The sequence below is a fragment of the Phyllostomus hastatus genome, unplaced genomic scaffold (genome assembly GCF_019186645.2).
Source record: "Phyllostomus hastatus isolate PE091 unplaced genomic scaffold, TTU_PhHast_1.1 phas_scaffold_60, whole genome shotgun sequence".
Taxonomy (NCBI): domain Eukaryota; kingdom Metazoa; phylum Chordata; class Mammalia; order Chiroptera; family Phyllostomidae; genus Phyllostomus; species Phyllostomus hastatus.
The window spans coordinates 15,856,809-15,874,340 of record NW_025334038.1 but is presented as its reverse complement, the minus strand read 5'-3'; the positions used below and the strand labels follow the sequence as shown (position 1 = coordinate 15,874,340).

The 17,532-nt window shown below is 40.5% G+C and overlaps 1 long non-coding RNA gene across 1 annotated transcript; it reads right to left on the bottom strand.

Annotated features, from left to right (window-relative positions):
• Positions 1-4,363: 4,363 nt before the first annotated feature.
• Positions 4,364-9,643, bottom strand: LOC123810287. The gene is made up of 3 exons (XR_006784233.1): positions 9,513-9,643; positions 9,172-9,306; positions 4,364-4,492 (listed from the first exon to the last, which is right to left on the bottom strand). It is a non-coding gene; the product is annotated as an uncharacterized LOC123810287 (long non-coding RNA).
• Between the last annotated feature and the right edge of the window lie 7,889 nt (positions 9,644-17,532).

The following is a 17,532-nucleotide window of genomic DNA, read 5'->3' as shown; positions in this document are numbered from 1 at the left end:
AGCAGTAAAAATGGATGGATTATACCTGCAACCACAATATGGATCAATACCACAGAAACATACAGAGTGGGGGGTAGAAAAAAACAAGACCGGGAAGACTATATAAAGTAAGGTACTTTTTATAACTCTTAAAAACAAGCAAAACTACAGAGATAGAGAAAGAGATGAGCTACTTGGGAATTCAGAGTATGTTCACCTTTTGTAAATAAATGAAGCCCAATCTAAATGTTGATGAGTAACTGGGAGATTTTCAGCAGAGACTAGGGCATTTAGGAACCCTCTGACATTTTACCTTGTCATATTGAGAATCTAAAGTTTAACTATGAGAACTTAATATTTGGTGAAAGTATTTTATTGAATGGCAATAATTACCTTCTTACTTAATGTAGAGGTGCAATGTGTTTTCACTCTATTACAAGTAAAGTAACGTTGTCCTGGCTGAGTGGCTCAGTGGGTTGGAGCATTGTCACATACACAGAAAGGTCGAGGGTTCGATCTCAGGTCAGGGCACATACCTAAGTTGCAGGTTCGATCCCCAGTCTATTGTGTACAGGAGGCAACCCATGGATGTTTCTCTCTCACATCAGTGTTTCTCTCTCTCCCTTCCTGTCTCTCTAAAGTCAATAAACGTATGCTCAGGTGAGAATAAAAAATAAAATAAAATAAATTAATGTTATGTCCTAAAACATAAATGTTCTAAAGGGAAATAAATACAAGCAGAACTGAACAATACAGTGTTTAGGACCACATATGTATGCAATAAAGCTGTTATAAAAATAACAATGTTCATTGTTACACAACTATGTTTTAGAGTTTACATATGTATATATATATATATGTATTTGTGATATCAAAGTTTGTGATAAAAATATAATTTAAAAAATTCTTGTCTACCTATTCTACCCAGAAATTCTACTTTAGGGATTTATCCTATTAATATAGCCATATGTATATGAAATAAGCAATGTACATGAAGATTCATGTGGCATTATTTATAACAAAAAAATAAAAACAACATTTGTCAATAAGGAACTAAACAAATAGTTGTATATAGTGTATACTCTGGGTGTATATAGTGGACTTAAGTAAACAAAATCAAGTTGCAAAGGTACATGTATAATATTCTGGTATTTAGAAAATGAGAAAATGTATGCATATGCTGAAATAGGCCTACAGTATCTCTGGGAGGAGATGTCGCCTCTGGGGGAGGAAAACTGAATTGCCTAGGGAACAGAATAAGAGAGATACACTTTTTATTATATGCGTTCTCCAATTTTTTGTTAATTTTTTTTAGTTTTTCACCCTGCGTATATTTTACCTGTGTAACAGTTAAATTGATAGGCAGAAAGGGGGGGGGGCATAAAAGAAAGAAAGGAAGAATGAAAGAATGTGTGGAAGGGGATATATGTATCTTTTTTATGCTGTCATTGGCTCAGCATAAAACTGCTATTAGCTATCCACCAACGGGAACCAGTTTCAATGCTCATCACTAGTGGCTAGGCGAGACTCATTTGTGTCAAGGGAACTAAAATGCAGCCAGGTTGTCACAAGGAAGTCTGTCTTATGCCTGTCCTACCGATGAACTTTTGAACTTTTAAGCTACCATAAAACCACCTCCTAGACTTTACTTTCTCCCTAGCATGACAACTGGACCATTTGCAAGGAACCAATCTGCTTGACAGAGCAGCATTCTTCACGTGCATGCTGTACTAAGCAATCCTTGTTAACCTAGCCAGAATCCATGGATGATCTAAATGAAAAACCCTCTTGTGGGGATTTTGCCTTTGTAAACCCTGCTTTTTCTTTGTTCTTCTGGAGTGCAATTCAGGTAGCAACCAGAATCTGCACCTCTCAGATTGCAATCTCTTTGTTCATATAAATGCCTTTTGTTCTTTATAATAGCTTAAACCTTTGTTTGTTTGTTTGTTTGTTTGTTTGTTTTGGTTGACCCATGGGCAAATGGCCATGGTAGACTGGTGGCTATAACAGCTGTATCATGACCCTGAGCCTTTCCTACTTCCAAACACGCATCATTCACTAATATTTTACATATCACAAAACTTGGAAAGATTGACAGTATATCCTATAATATAATCTGAGAGCAATGGAACCCAAAATGAGCTAAAATCAGAGGCCAAACCTAACCAAAAATAAATAAATTCATGTAACTCAAGGACAATGGCTGAGCTTAGTTCTCGGGTCTGATGACAATACATGAAAATTGGCTAAAAAGGCAAAAAAAAAACCCCACAAAAGTATATGGAACAGCTAATGCACTCATAGTTATAGGGTGGTCTGCAGGCCAGTGGCCCACATCCACTTTGCAGCTGCCAGGCCATCCTGGTGTAAATCCAAGCTCTGCTTTCCACTGCTCATGTAAGTTATTTAACCACCCGAAAGCTTAGTACTTTCTTCTGGAAGTTAGGGATTTCACTTAGAATTAGGTTCTGCTACGATTAACAGATACCTAAAAATATGGGACTTTTAAAAGGTAAACTACATTTTACTCCACCTCAAATCCAGAGGTAGAAGGTGCAGAGCCTGCTCCATAAAAAACTTAGGTCCAGACCTTTTCAAACTCTGCTATTCTTAAGATATGGACCACATTTTTGCGGTCCACAACAGTTGCTGTGCTCCAGCCACTACATAATTTCAGGAATCAGATGGAAAAAGTGATGAGCCCTGGCTGGGTGGTTCAGTTGGCTAGAGCATTATTCCATGCACCAAAAGGATGTAGGTTCGATTCCTCGTCAGGACAAATACTTATGTTGCAGTTTGGATTTGGATCAGGGCATGTATGAGAGGCAACCTGATTGATGTTTCTCTCTCACAGTGATGTCTCTTTCTCTCTCTCTCTCAGAGAGATAAAAACTTGTGTTCAGGTGGGATTAAAAAAAGAAGAAGAAGTGATGACAGAAGATGGCCAGAGGGCTTCAACTCTATTTAAGAAAGGATCCTCTGGTTGAAGGAGATTTCTCTTCCATTTCAATGCATAGAATCTCATGGCTACATCAGCTTCAAGGGAGGCTGTGAAATGAAGTCTTAACTATGAATAAGCATAAGCTAACTGAAATAGTATAGGAAGTGGAGATAACTACTACTAGGGAACAATGAGCATTCCATGATACAATAGGAAAAAGAGTATCTATATCACTTGACTGTTGTGATGATTAAGTGAGATTTCTTATGTGGTTAGGCTTCTCTAGTTTACAGAATTAAAACCAGAAGATGGAAGTAGAAACTGACAGACCTAGGTAGGCCTAGGAGGAATGGGAAGCCACCAGGTTGGAAAACTGTACTGTGGGAAACTGTAGCCTGGGAAAATGGCTACCTGGGAAACTGCCTGAGGCCCCCACCCAGGACAAACAGAGGCCCTGCTAACACTGGGGTCTGAGGTTGGCCTATCCAGCATAACAGGATGTGGCTTTAACTTGAGCCTAATGAGATGTATCAAGAACAATGGTGAGCAGAAATAGCACCCAGCAACCAGCTCTAGCCAATCAGACTCTGACACCCCCAACCAGTTACCCTTTGTGGGTTTTTGCACTTAAAAGCCCTGCCCTAAGAACAACCAAGTGAGTTTTAACCTCCCTTTGTTGGCTCACCAAACTCCCTAGGCTGGCTCCATTTTCCCTCTTATTCCTATTATTAAACCCTGCTCCTTAGCTCACTGCATCTGTCTGGATTCTTGACTGAATCTGACCTAACAGAAATTAGGCAAATTTTTACACAGAATAGCCTCAAAAAAATAGGTGTTAAAAATGGAATGGGGAAAAAATGGCCTGAGATTATTCAATTGGTGATGAGTTATAAGTAGATTTTGGTTCATGGAATGGACATTAAACAATGGCCCAAGGGCTCCTCCAGCCTTAGAGTTCTACAATTTGCTATTCTACACTGGTCTACCACAGAGGGAAAAATAAAAGGCAAAAAGAAGAGGGAAAAATATCTGAGAACATATAAGAAAGAGAATAGCCTGCACTGACCTAACTCTACTGTAAACTTATAATACTTATAAGTTCTATAAAAATGAAATATATATTTAAAAATCAACAGTCTGGCCCTCAGTGGTGTGGCTTGCTGGATTGAGTGCTGGCCTGCAAACCGAAAGGTCACCAGTTTGAATCCCAGTCAGGACACAAGCCTGGGTGGTGGGCCAGGTCCCCAGCTGGGGGGGGGGTGTGAGAGGCAGCTGGTGCACATTGATGTTTCTTTCCCTCTCTTTCTCCTTCCCTTCCTCTCTCTCTAAAAATAAATACATAAAATCCGTAAAAAGGTGTCAACAGGTTGATGTCAATGGGGAGTGATCAAAAGAGAGAAGTAAGTAGAGGGGATCTTACCATTGATAGAAGGAAGCATCCAGGTAAGATTTACATTTATACAGCTTTTCTCTAAGGGCACTCCTCAGTCTATGCATGGCAGATGGAGCTCAAGCAGAAAGCTGCTGTCTTATCAGTTCCTGTGGCTAGAGCTATATAGGCTGCCAGAGTATCTGGAAATTAAGGGAGATAAATCCCAGAAATGAGGGAACTACAAAGGAACAAACACCAAAATTAGATGATACCTTTTCTTAAAACCTTGGCTGACCACTAACGTACAGATAAACATGGAAATGTCTCAAAGAATCCAGGAGTAAAACATCTGGAAGGCTGCAAGAGCCAAGGAGAGATTTCAGCCACTTCCTACCACAAAGGAGATAGATGAGTTAGGGAAGCATGATAAAGACTTTGGGCTTTGCACTGAAACTCTAAAAGCACCAGACTTTACAAATAAAAATTACAATCTAGATTTAAGGGGTTCTTCACCCTAGGACTAGGAAAAACCTGAAATGACCCACTCTAACAAAACCTAAAACCAGTCTTTTAGAAGTTCAAAGTGATCAGCCAGTAGTATATCTTCTTGTTAAATAATATTCCTTAATCTTTAGGGACGACAGTGCAATATCTTGTCTCTATAACATATCATCCATACCACCAAGTATTGGGTTGGCCAAAAAGTCTGTTTAGTTAGACACATCATTCATTTTCACTAATAGCTTTGAGGCAGGAGATAGTCAGGAAGGAGGAAACTCTGGAGATGCCCTAGGGCTAAGATAAAGGACTTCCGATACAGGACAGAGACCCTCTTCTAAGACCAGTTGTTCCCGCCTTCTGGAAAAGCCCTGAATCATGGTGAATCATGAATGCACCTACACAGAAGATGCTACATGACCCCTGCTTCACTATAATAGCATTATAATAAATTAACATTGTGCAACCCCCTTCTCTGGTGGCTAATCAGGGAAAATCATGGGAGACCACACGTGCAATAGCTTTAAAGTAATACAGCTACCTGTACCTGCACAACAAAAGCCTGCCAAAACTAGCCAGAAAGGATCCGCCCTGTAAGAATAGAATCCCTCCAGCCCCGTGGTCAGTCTCTACTTGAAGTTGGCCTGCTCCCATGTTCTGTGGCGTGTACTATCCCTTAATAAATCCACTCTCCCTCTTTATGCTATAAACCCTGTGTGTTTGGTTCAATTCCTTGCCCACAATCACCAGGAACCTGGTTACCTGTGCCCACCTGTGACAACTTTATTGATTTGGATATTTTGAGTATGTCGGCCATGTCCTAAATGGTGGAACATTGATTGTTCTCAATTAATGTCTAAATTTGATGTCCAGCATGAAACTTTGCAAACCCCTTCTGACACATGCAATCAGTCACAGCACCTTCTCCATACACTGCACAAATCTTTTTTTGCATTGCAGTTGTTTCACAGGTGTGCACAGGTAACCAGGTTCTTAGTGATTGGGACAAAGCATTGAACCAAACACCCAGAGTTTATAGCATAGAACATGGGAGTAGGCCAACTCCAAGCACAGACTGACCTCATGGGCTGGAGGGACTCTATTCTTATAGGGCGGATCCTTCCTGGCTAGTTTTGGTGGGCTTTTACTGAGCATGTAGAAGTAATTGTGTTACTTTAAAGCTACTGCACATGTGGTCTCCCATGATTTTCCCTGATTCACCACCAGGGAAGAGGGTCCCACAACGCTACCAAATTGACCCCCCTTTCTCCTGGGGTCCCCCTTACTAGGTTCACCTTTCCCTTCACCAGAGAATTATAGCTCTCCATGTTAGAGATTGGTGTAAAGGAAAGGAATTATTTATTCAAGTTATACAAACTTAAGAGTAATGACTTAATGTCTTGATCAAAATCCCAAGGTCCCTTAAAACACCCACAAACACACATACTCCTTCCTTTCCCCTTTGCCCAGTCTGGGGTACCACATCTCAGGAAAAAAAGTAGAAGTCCATGGCTCAGGCAGCTCCCGGTTCCTCCCAGTAATCTGTGCTTGTTTGTGAGGCCTCCTCGGTTCCCAGCACCATCAGCTGTGTCACCTGGATCTCCAGCTAAAGCTACATGGTGGTTCTCTGCTAAAGCTGCCTGGTGGTTCTCTGCTAAAACTGCATGGTGATTCTTCTCACAGCTGCCAGGGGTGGGGCATCCCCCCACTCTGGGTAAAGCCATGTGGTTCTCTCTCACCAAGACTGCGGGGGGTCCCCACTGTGCCAAAAGTGTGTGGTTCTCCTTACATGGCTGCAGCCACGTGCTTCTCTCTCCACTGTCAAAGCTGCGTGACTCCCTCTTCAATGGCTGCCACATCTGGGTTTAAATCCCCTTGCCAATCTTCCTTTGCAGCCCCATTTCTGACTCCTCCCACAATCAGCTACACTTGCCAGCACTCCCATATCCCTCCAGCTTTACTGGGCTGCCATCATGAGTCTGGGCAGGGGTGGCCCCATGTCATGGAGCCAATCATCTCCAAGCTCTCACACAGGCACTGTAACTAGGGGGAGTTGCCTCCCAGTTACATCTTGGGGGGAAGTTCTCTCCATCCCCCTGGCTCAGAGCATGGCCACAGCTATTTAGCATATCTATGCAACCAGTTAAAGGTTATAGATGTGTTAAATGACCACACCAGAGGTTAGCTGCAAAGCTGTTGCTATGCAAAACAGCTCTCAATAGCCCTGCTCCATGTGTCCCTTCCCCCAACTCACACCTGTGGTGGAGGGTGAGGACATCCTATATATCTTTCTAATATTTCCTGGACACCCTGAGTTCTGGACCCCTTTACAAATCCTTCTTTTGGGGGCCCCCTGGATGCACCCTCCTACAGTTGTGTTCTGACCTTTCTTGAAATAGTAAAGCATAATATGCTGAAAATGTTGCATATTTTCTTCCATCTTCAATATCAAAATGGCTACACAAAAATTCACCAATTTTGATGGTTTTCTTAAATGCACACCAATATGACAGCTGTTATAATACAATCTAACAAAACTGTTTTGAATGAAGTTAAAGACAACTAAGCGCTGCTAGAGCCATCTTACAGAAAAAACAAACAAACAAACTTTTTGGCCAACCCGATATAAAATAAAAAAAAATTAGCAAGCATGTGAATAAACAAAAATATTAGACAGTTAAGAAAAGGCCTCAAGAGGAGTGGGGGTGTGGTTTGCTCCCATTCAGGGCACCTCATGGATTGATCAAAGGTGACTGATCAAAGTGGGAGCTGACAGAGGGAGCAGAGAGGCAGAGGCTCACAGAGAGACTTCTAATAGTGGAACTGAGCCTCTGTGCAGGGACCTCACAGGGGCCAGGCCAATAAAAAGAGAGAAGAGGGAAGCTGTGATTTGCTCCTACTCAGTGCATCTCACAGATTAATCAAAAGGTCACAAAATGAGGTGGATTTTCGGCACTGGCATGGCGCAAATGCACAGAGTGGACAGTGCTGGCCACACAGTGTTCTGAGGGCACGGGCTAGAAACTGGGCACCTGATTTATTGTAGCCCAGACTGAGCCCCCATCCTTGCAGAATGACAGCAAAGGAAAATAAAAGAGCCCATCCACCCTATGCCTGCAGGATCTGGGAAGACCTGCAAAACTAGTTTGGCAGGCATAAAATCAGCAGGAGCCTTTTTTTTTTTTTTTTTAATCAAGAGTAAGACAATAAGACCTGGAGCCCTGAGGAAACCAGAGACTGACCCAGGAAAGAAGTCAGAAGGCAAACACCAGTAGTTGAGGCAAATTTCACTTTGCTGTCTTACAGAAGTTGCATTTTTAAATTTCTCTTCCTTTCATTTATTTAGTTTGTTTGTTTGTTCTTATTGCTTGAATTGTTTGTTTTATTCTCTCTTTCATATTTCACTTTAATTTTCCTTCTTTTACTTCACTTGTATTCCAAAGAACACAGAACTCTTGGTCTTTCACTTTTTATTCAGATTATACATTTCTTAACATATTACTGTTATTCCAAGTCCCACACAGCATCCTTCCTTGGTATTAATCCATTTTGCCATCTTCCTGAGCTTTATTACTGTTGTGGTAAACTTCATTTTATCTCATGCTCTTCTGTGTTCCTATCCCTTACTCACACTATTTCTCCTCCACCTAAACTAGCATAAGTGCTCTTCATTCTTAAGTCAGCTCACATTCTTTTTCCCTTCTAATAAGAGTCTTATTTCTTTTTCACCTTTAATAAACAGTGGCCAGTTGGGTGAAACATCATGGTTCTTGCTCTACTTCTCTAAAGGAACTCCTATTTGTTCACTACTTGTTTGTACTTTAAATTCCCAGAATACTCTCCCACTGTCATACTCCATTCAGCCCTCACGCTGCCCACAATCAGTTGAGTAAGGAATTTTATTTCATTGTTTTCCCTCTCCCTTTTTTTTTTCTTTTTCCTTTTTCTTTTCTTTCCTTTTTCCCTTCTCTAAACCCGGGCTCTACACCTTACTCATTACTTTCCTTCCCCATCCTCTCATAATCATTTTTCTTTACTGCAGATATCTCATATTCACGTTTCACTTTTCTACAATATTCTTATTCCCATTCTATCCTTATTAAGCTTCATTCAGCTGTTGTTGCTATTGACCCTGCTGTGGTTTTTCTGCAGTTTTGCTCCCATTGGTCCAATAGCATCTCAATTTACTTCAAACCTCAGAGTATACACTTCCACTTTCTTACCCCAATGTTCCCATCACCCATTCATGTTTTACTTATGTTTTAAATTTTGTTCTCTCCCTTTCTTCACCTTCAGTCTATCCCAACTCTTATCAATTCTCCTCCCTCTTAGCACACAACATTTTCCTCTCATTAGTCATTTCATATTCCCTTTGACATACCTTATAATATATGCAATCTCTCTTCACCTTTATTAGTCTCAGTTCAATTGCAGTTGAGATTGCTGATGTGGTAGAGGGGTTCTTTTTGCTGGCATAGGTTTGGTTGTGTGGTAATACTGCTTGGTTAGCCGACACCTGTACAAGAGCATACAAGACCAGGTGGGAGTTGTGACTTCCAGTAAGCCCACTGGAGGGGAAAAAGCCACCCAACTAAGAAGCCACCAACAGGTAAAGCCCAAGTACAGCAAGAGAGCTGGCATGAATGGAAGAAAGGGCAACCCTAGAGTATCCAGACAAGGAGATCAAAGAGACCACACCATTGAGTCCCACAGAACCCTTACCATAGAAATTCACCGTATAAAGACAGCAGGCAAAACAGAGCATCCTCAATTGCAGAAACAAACAAGAAGAGTCACCAAAAATGGGGAGAAAAAGAAAGACTCCATAACCAAAAGGAATGAAGGTTCCCCAGTGAAAGATTAAATGAAATGGAGGCAAGTAAACTATCAGATATAGAATTCAAAAGAATGGTTATAAGGATGCCCAAGGAGCTCACTGATGATGGCTACAAGGAAGTAAGAACTACAACAGTATGAAAAAGGAAATAGAAACTATAAAGAAGAACCAGGAAGAAATGAAGAATGCCATATCTGAAATGAAAAAATACTCTTATCCATTCCATCTTCATTTCCACCCATAATCCGTTAGAAGGAATTACAAGCAGGCTGAATGAAGCAGAGGGCCAAATTAGTGAGATGGAAGACAAGGTAGACAGAAATAGCCAGGTAAACCAGCTGCACAAAAGAAGACTCACAGTATATGAAGATAACTTAAGGGAACTATAGGACAACATGAAGCGCAACAACATTCAGATCGTAGGAATATAGAAAGGAGAAGAAAAGGAACAAGGGATAGAAAACCTGTTTGAGAAAGTAATGATAGAAAACTTCCCTAATCTGACGAGAGAAAAAATTACCCAGGTCCAGGAAACACAGAGGGTCCCAATCAAGAGGAACACAAGGAGGTCCACTCCAACACACATCATAATTAAAATGTCAAAATTCAAAGACAAAGAGAATCCTAAAGGCATCAAGGGAGAAACAGGAAGTAACACACAAGGGGACTCTGACAAGGCTAGCAGGTGATTTCTCAGCTGAAACACTGTGGGCCAGAAGGGAATGGCAAGAAATAATCCAAGTAATGAAAAGCAAAGGCCTGCAACCAAGACTACTCTACCCAGCAAGGCTCTCAATTAAAATAGAAGGCAAAATAAGGAGTTTCCCAGACAAAAGAAGGCTCAAAGAGTACACCTCCACCAAACCAGCATTGCGAGATATGCTAAAAGGACTGCTTTAAGGAGAGGAAGAAAAGGAGTGAGAGAGAGAGGAACACACATACAAGAGAGTATAGTGGCAATGAATAAGTACCTGTCAATAACAACCTTAAATGTAAATAGATTAAGTGCTCCAATCGAAAGCATAAGGTAGGTAAATAGTTAAGAAAACAAGACCCAAAATATGCTGCCTACAGGAGACACACCTCAGAACAAAGACCTATGCAAGCTGAAAGTGAAGGGCTGGAAAAAACAAACTGACAGGAAAGAAAAGCCAGGATAACGAAACTTATCTTCGACAAAATAGACTTCAAAACATAGGCCATAAAAAGAGACACAGAAGGACACTTCAGAATACTCAAGGGAAGAATCCATCAAGTACATATTTATTGTAAACCTATATGCACCCAACATAGGAGCTTCCAAATATATAAGGAAAATCTTGAAAAACTTCAAGCAAGATATAGACAGCAACAAAATTATAGTAGGGGATTGTGACTCCCCGTCAACAATGGATGGATCTTCCAAACAAAATATTAACAAGGATATTGTGGAACTGAATGGCGCATTAGAACAAATGGACTCCATATATATATATATATATATATATATATGCTTCTTCATTTGCGTCTTCATCCCAAAGAAGCAAAATACACATTCTTTTCAAACGCACATGGAACATTTTCAAACACAGACCACCTGATAGGACACAAAACAAGCCTCAACAAATTCAAGAAAATTGAAATTATATCAAACATTAACTCAGACCAAGGGGCTTGAAACTAGAAACCGACTTCAAGGAAAATCATTCAAAAATATTCAAACTCATAGAGACTGAATAGCATGCTATTAAACAATGAATGGGTTAATGATGAGATTGTGAGAGAAATCAAAATGTTTCTGGAAACAAATGAAAATGAATACACAACAGTCTAAAGCAATTTATAGATTGAACACAATCCCTATTAAAGTACCAGTAACATATTTCACAGATACAGAACAAACATTTCAAAAATTTATATGGAACCATAAACAACCCCAAATAGCCTCAGCCATGTTGATAAGGAAGAACAAAGTAGAAGGGATCAAAATACCTGATGTCAAGCTATACTACAAGGCCAATATAACCAAAACAGTGTATACTGGCATAAGAACAGACACATAGACCAATGAAACAGAATAGCATACCCCAAAATAATTCCAAGTCCCTAAGATCAATTAATATTCGACAAAGGGGGCAGAAGGGTAAAATGAAGTAAAAATAGCAAACATCAACAAATTGTGTTGGAAGATCTGCACAGCTACACTAAAAAAAAAATGAAACTCAATCACCAACTTATACCATACACAAAAATAAATTCAGGGTGGATAAAAGATTTAAATATAAGCTATGATGTCGTAAAAGTCCTAGAGGAAAACATAGGCAGGAAAAATCTCAGAAATTCTATGCAGCAATATTTTCACCAATATGTCCTCTAGAGCAAGGACAGAGAGGAAAGAATAAACTAATGGTACTGCATCACAATAAAAAGCTTCTGCACGGCTAAAGAAAACATCAGCAAAATGAAAAGGGAACCAACTCTATGGGAAAATATATTTGCCAGTGATACCTTGGACTGATCTCCAAAACATATAAAGAACTCACATGACTCCCCTGCAGGAACACAAAGAATCCAGTTTAAAAAAATGGGCAAAGGACCTGAACAAACACTTCTCCAAGGAAGACATACAGAGGGCCCAGAGACATATGAGAAGATGCTCAGCATCACTAGCCATCAGGGAAATGCAAATTAAAACCACAGTGAGAACACACTTCGCACAGTCAGAATGGCCACCATAACCAAATCAACAAGGAATGAGGGCTGGCGAGGTTGTGGAGAAAGGGGGACCCTTAGCACACTGTTGGTGGGAATGCAGAGTGCTGTAGCCACTGTTTAAAACAGTATGGAATTTCCTCAGAAAACGAAAAATGGATCTGCCTTTTGACTCAGCAATTCCACTGCTGGGATTATGTCCTAAGAACAATGAAACACCAATCCAAAAGATCCTATGCACCCCCAATGTTCATAGTGGCACAATTTACAATAGCCAAGGGCTGGAAGCAACCTAAGTGCCTATCAGTAAATGAATGGATCAAAATCTATGGTACATTTACATAATGGAATGCTACACAGCAGAAAGAAAGAAGGAGCTCCTACCCTCTGCAACAGCATTGATGGAAATGGAGACCATTATGCTAATTGAAAGAAGCCAGGCATTGAAAGATGAATACCATATGATCTCACCTTTAAGTGGAACCTATTCAACAAAAGAAACAGGCAAGCAAAATATAACCAGAGACATTGAAAATAAGAACAAACAGATGGTAACTGGAGGGGAGATGGGAGGTGATAATGGGGGGAAGGGGGCAAGGGTTTTCAGGAACAACTATAAAGGACACATGGACAAAACCAAGGTGGGGGTGGAAATCAAAGGAGGGAGGTGGGGATGGCTGGGGTGTGGTGGAGAGTTGGGGAGAAAAGGCAGACAACTGTACTTGAACAACAACAAAATGGAAAGAAAGAAGAAGGGAGGGAGGGTGGGAGGAAGGAAGGAAGGAAGGAAGGAAGGAAGGAAGGAAAAGAAAAATGGGCCGAGGATCTGTATATTCAGAGGACTGAGAGATGGCCAACAGACATATGAAACATTTCTAATCATCACAAAAATTCAAATTAAACCACAATGAGATATCTCCTCACAGCTGTCAGAATGGTTATCATCAATAAATCAACAAACAACAAGTTTTGTTGAAGAAGTGTAGAACAGGAAACTCAAATTCACTGTTGCTCTGGTTGTAAATGGGTGTGGTCACTAGGGAAACAGTATGGAGGTTCCTGTAAAAATTAACAATTTGCCATTTGTGACAACATGAATGGATGTGCAGAGCACTATGCTAAGTAAAATAAGTTAGACAGAGAAAGACAAATATCATATATTTCACTTATATGTGGTATCAATGAGACAAAGTAAACAAACAAAATAGAAGCAAACTCATATTAGATACAGAGAAGGAGAAATATTTCTCTGGCCATTACAAGATGGTCCTCTTTTAGTATGCACAGATTCACCTTAGGTGGTTACCTTTTTCAGAAAACAAAGGAGCCAATGCTGCTAATCACATCACAGAAGAGGGATATTTGCAAATGAAAAGGCAAAAGTGGTTGAACCAGTTACAATCATCCTTGGAAGGTTTAGCATGGTTTTTAGGAAGTTGCTTTGTAGTAAATGTCATCAGTTCAGGGTGAGGGAGTCTTAGCAAAAAGCAAGACTCATAGCAGCCTAGGTACATTGCAGGCCTGATTCCCCATGGGAGAACCTATCTGTGGGTGTGGGTCCTATGCATCTCCGAGGGGGAACTGGGCCCATGCCACACAGAAGTCTACTACACTACTTATTCTCTGTACCCTTTCCCCCTCTCTCCCCTTCCCACTACCCCATTGATAACCCTCCATGTGATCTCCATTTCTGTGGTTCTGTTCCTGTTCTAGTTGTTTGCTTTTGTTTTTGTTTTAGGTGTGGTTGTTAATAATTGTGAGTTTGCTGTCATTTTACAGGTCATATTTTTAATCCTTTTTCTTAGATAAATCCCTTTAACAATCCATATAATAAGGGCTTGGTGATGAGGAACTCCTTTAACTTGACCTTATCTGAGAAGCACTTTATTTGCCCTTCCATTCTAAATGAAGCTTTGCTGGATAGAGCAATCTTGGATGTAGATCCTTGCCTTTCATGACTTGGAATACTTCTTTCCAGCCCCTTCTTGCCTGTAAGGTCTTTTTTGAGAAATCAGCTGACAGTCTTACGGGAACTCCTTTGCAGGTACTGTCTCCTTTTCTCTTGCTGCTTCTAGGATTCTCTCCTTAATTTTAATATTGGGTAGTGTAATTATGATGTGCCTTGGTGTGTTCCTCCTTAGGTCCAACTTCTTTGGGACTCTCTGAGTTTCCTGGACTTCCTGGAAGTCTCTTTCCTTTGCCAGATTGGGGAACTTCTCCTTTATTATTTGTTCAAATAACTTTTTCACTTGTTCTTCCTCTTCTCTTTCTGGTACTCCTATAATTTGGATGTTGTAACATTTAAAGATGTCCTGGAGGTTCCTAAGCCTCTCCTCATTTTTTAATTCTTATTTCTTCATTCTTTTCTGGTTGGGTGTTTCTTTCTTCCTTCTGGCCCACCCCATTGATTTGAGTTCTAGTTTCCTTCTCATCACTATTGGTTCCCTGTACATTTTCCTTTATTTCACTTAGCATAGCCTTCATTTTTTCACCTAATTTGCAACCAAATTCAGCCAATTCTGTGAACATCCTGATTACCAGTGTTTGAACTGTGCATCTGATAGGCTGGTTGTCTCTTCGTCACTTAGTTGTATTTTTTTCTGGAGCTTTGATATGTTCTTTCATTTGGGTCATTTTTTTTTGTCTTGACATACCTGTTACATAGTGAGGGGAGGAGCCTTAGGTATTTGCCTGGAAGGGTAACCCACATTGCTGCATTGTGATGCTGTATGTGGAGGAAGAGTCCAAGAGGGAACAATGGTGCTTGCTCTGCTCTCTGCTGACTTTCTGTCACTTCCCCACTTCCCACAAGCAATTTGGGCTCTTCTGGTGCTGATTCCCAGGTAGTTGGCTTGTATACATTTTAGGACCCTGTGGATCTCTCCAATAAACTCTCCTGAGGCTGGGAATTTCTCCCACTGCTGCCTCAGCCCCCGCAGATGTTTTCAATCAGTGGTTTGAAGCTTTGTTTTCCTGTGCTGGAACCCTGGGTTGCATGGCCTGTCTCGCTCTCCACTTGTTTCCCCCAGCTTTTCTGCATGTGAATGTGGGACTGCCTGCTCCACCACCCACCGCTGCAGTCTTGTCAGCCAGCCACCGCCTTCCCTGCCCCGGTCCTCCACTGACACTTTGCAGTGAGTCCTCTCCACCTAGCTGTCGAACTGTGCCCTTCCTACTGGTGTGGATGAGTGTGTCTTCTTGAACTCCTTAGTTGTTGGACTTCCATACAGTTCAATTTTCTGTCAGTTGTGGTTGTTTTTTGTTTTTAAATTGTTGTCCTTTTTTGATTGTGTGAGCAGGCTCAGTGTGTCTACCTATGCCTCCATCTTGGCCAGAAGTTTGCATGGACATTTTAATGATGTCAATTCTTACTATCCATGAAAATGGCATGTGCTTCCACTTATTGTATCTTTTTCAATTTCTTTCTTTAATGTTTTATAATTGTCTGAGTACAGATCTTTTACATCCTTGGTTAAATTTATTCCTAGGTGTTTTATTCTCTTTGAAGTAATTTTGTTTGTGGAAAGCTGCACTTAAAAGGAGCTCCAGCCAGCATCCAAGGGGACTTTTCTCAAAAAAAAAAAGAACTGAGCAGCTGTACAATGACCTCATGAATTCAGAGACCTCATGTGCACAGCGGCTGGGCCAGGGAGGAATGGGGGCTCCACTTGCTCCCATTCACGGAACCTCACAGATTGATCAAAGGGGTCAGCAGAGGCTCATAGAGACAGCAGCTTCCAGAAAGACTTCTTCCAATAGCAGAACTAAGTTGCTGTGAAGGGACCTGAGAGCATGAAGAAGCCAGGCCAAAAAGGGAGAAGTGTGGGCACGATTTGCTCTCATTCAGTGTACCTCATGGACTGATCAAAGGGTTGTAAGATGAAGTGGATAATCAGTGCTGGCCTGGCACAAGTGTGCAGAGAGGACAGTATGGGCCACACAGTGCTCTAAGTGTGTGGGCTGGAAACTGGGCATCTGTGATTATTATAGCCCAGACTGAGCCACAATCCTTGTGGAACCATAGGAAAGGGAAAATAATGGAGCTAATCCCCACTGCCTACAGGATCCAGGGAGACTTGCAAAACTGGTTTGGCAGGTATAAACTCAGCAGGAAGCATTTTTTCTTTTCTTTGTTTCAGGAGTAAGATGATAATACCTGGAGCTGTGGGAAAACCAGAGATAGATCCAGAAAGAAGTCAGTAGGAAAACACCAACACCTGAGAAAAATTTTACTTTGCTATAATTCAGAACTTGGTGGGGTTTTTTTCTTTCTCTTTTTTCAGTTTATTCAGTTTTTTGTTTGTTTATTTTTATTGTTTGATCTGTCTTTTTATTCTCCCTTTCACATTGCATTTTAATTTTTCTTGTTTTATTTCATTCACACTACAAATAATACACTACTTTTGGTCTTTTACTTTTTATTCCTTTTATTCAGATTATATATTTCTTATACTGTTGTTATTCCAAATCCCACATAGCACCTTTCCCCCCTTATCTTCATCCATTTCTCCATCTTCCTGAGCTTTATTACTGTTGTGGTAAACTTTATGTTCTCTCACACTACTCTGTGTTCCTATCCCTTACTGTCACTATTTCTCCATCTAACCTCACATAAGTGCTCTTCTTTCTTAAGTCAGCTTACATTCTTTTTCCCTTCTAATAAGAGTCTTATTTCTTTTTTACCTTTTATAATCAGTGGCTAGTTGAATGAAATGTCATAGTTATTGATGCACTTCTTGTAAGGAACCTTTTTTGTCCACTAGTTGTTTGTAATTTAAATCCTATAGAATATTCTCCCACTGTCTTACTCCATTCAGCCTTCACCCAGCTCATGATCAGCTGAGTGAGGAATTTTATTTCATTGTTTTCTCTCCTTTTTTTTTCTTTTTCATTTTTCTTTATTCCCCTTTCTCAACTTGGGCTTTACTCTTTACTCTTATTAGTTAGCTATTCCCATCCTCTCAAAATCATTTTTCTTTACTGTAGATATCTCATGTTCACTTTTTGCTTTTCTGCAATATTCTTATTCCCATTCAACCTTTATTAAACTTCATTCAGCAGTTGCTGCTATTGACCCTGTTGTGGTTATTCTTCAAGTAAACTTCCTTTGGACCAGTAGCTCTTCCCTTTCACTTGAAAACTCATAGTATATTCTTCCATCTTCTTGCCTCATTGTCTCCATTGCCCTTTCATGTTTACTTATGTTGAAATTTT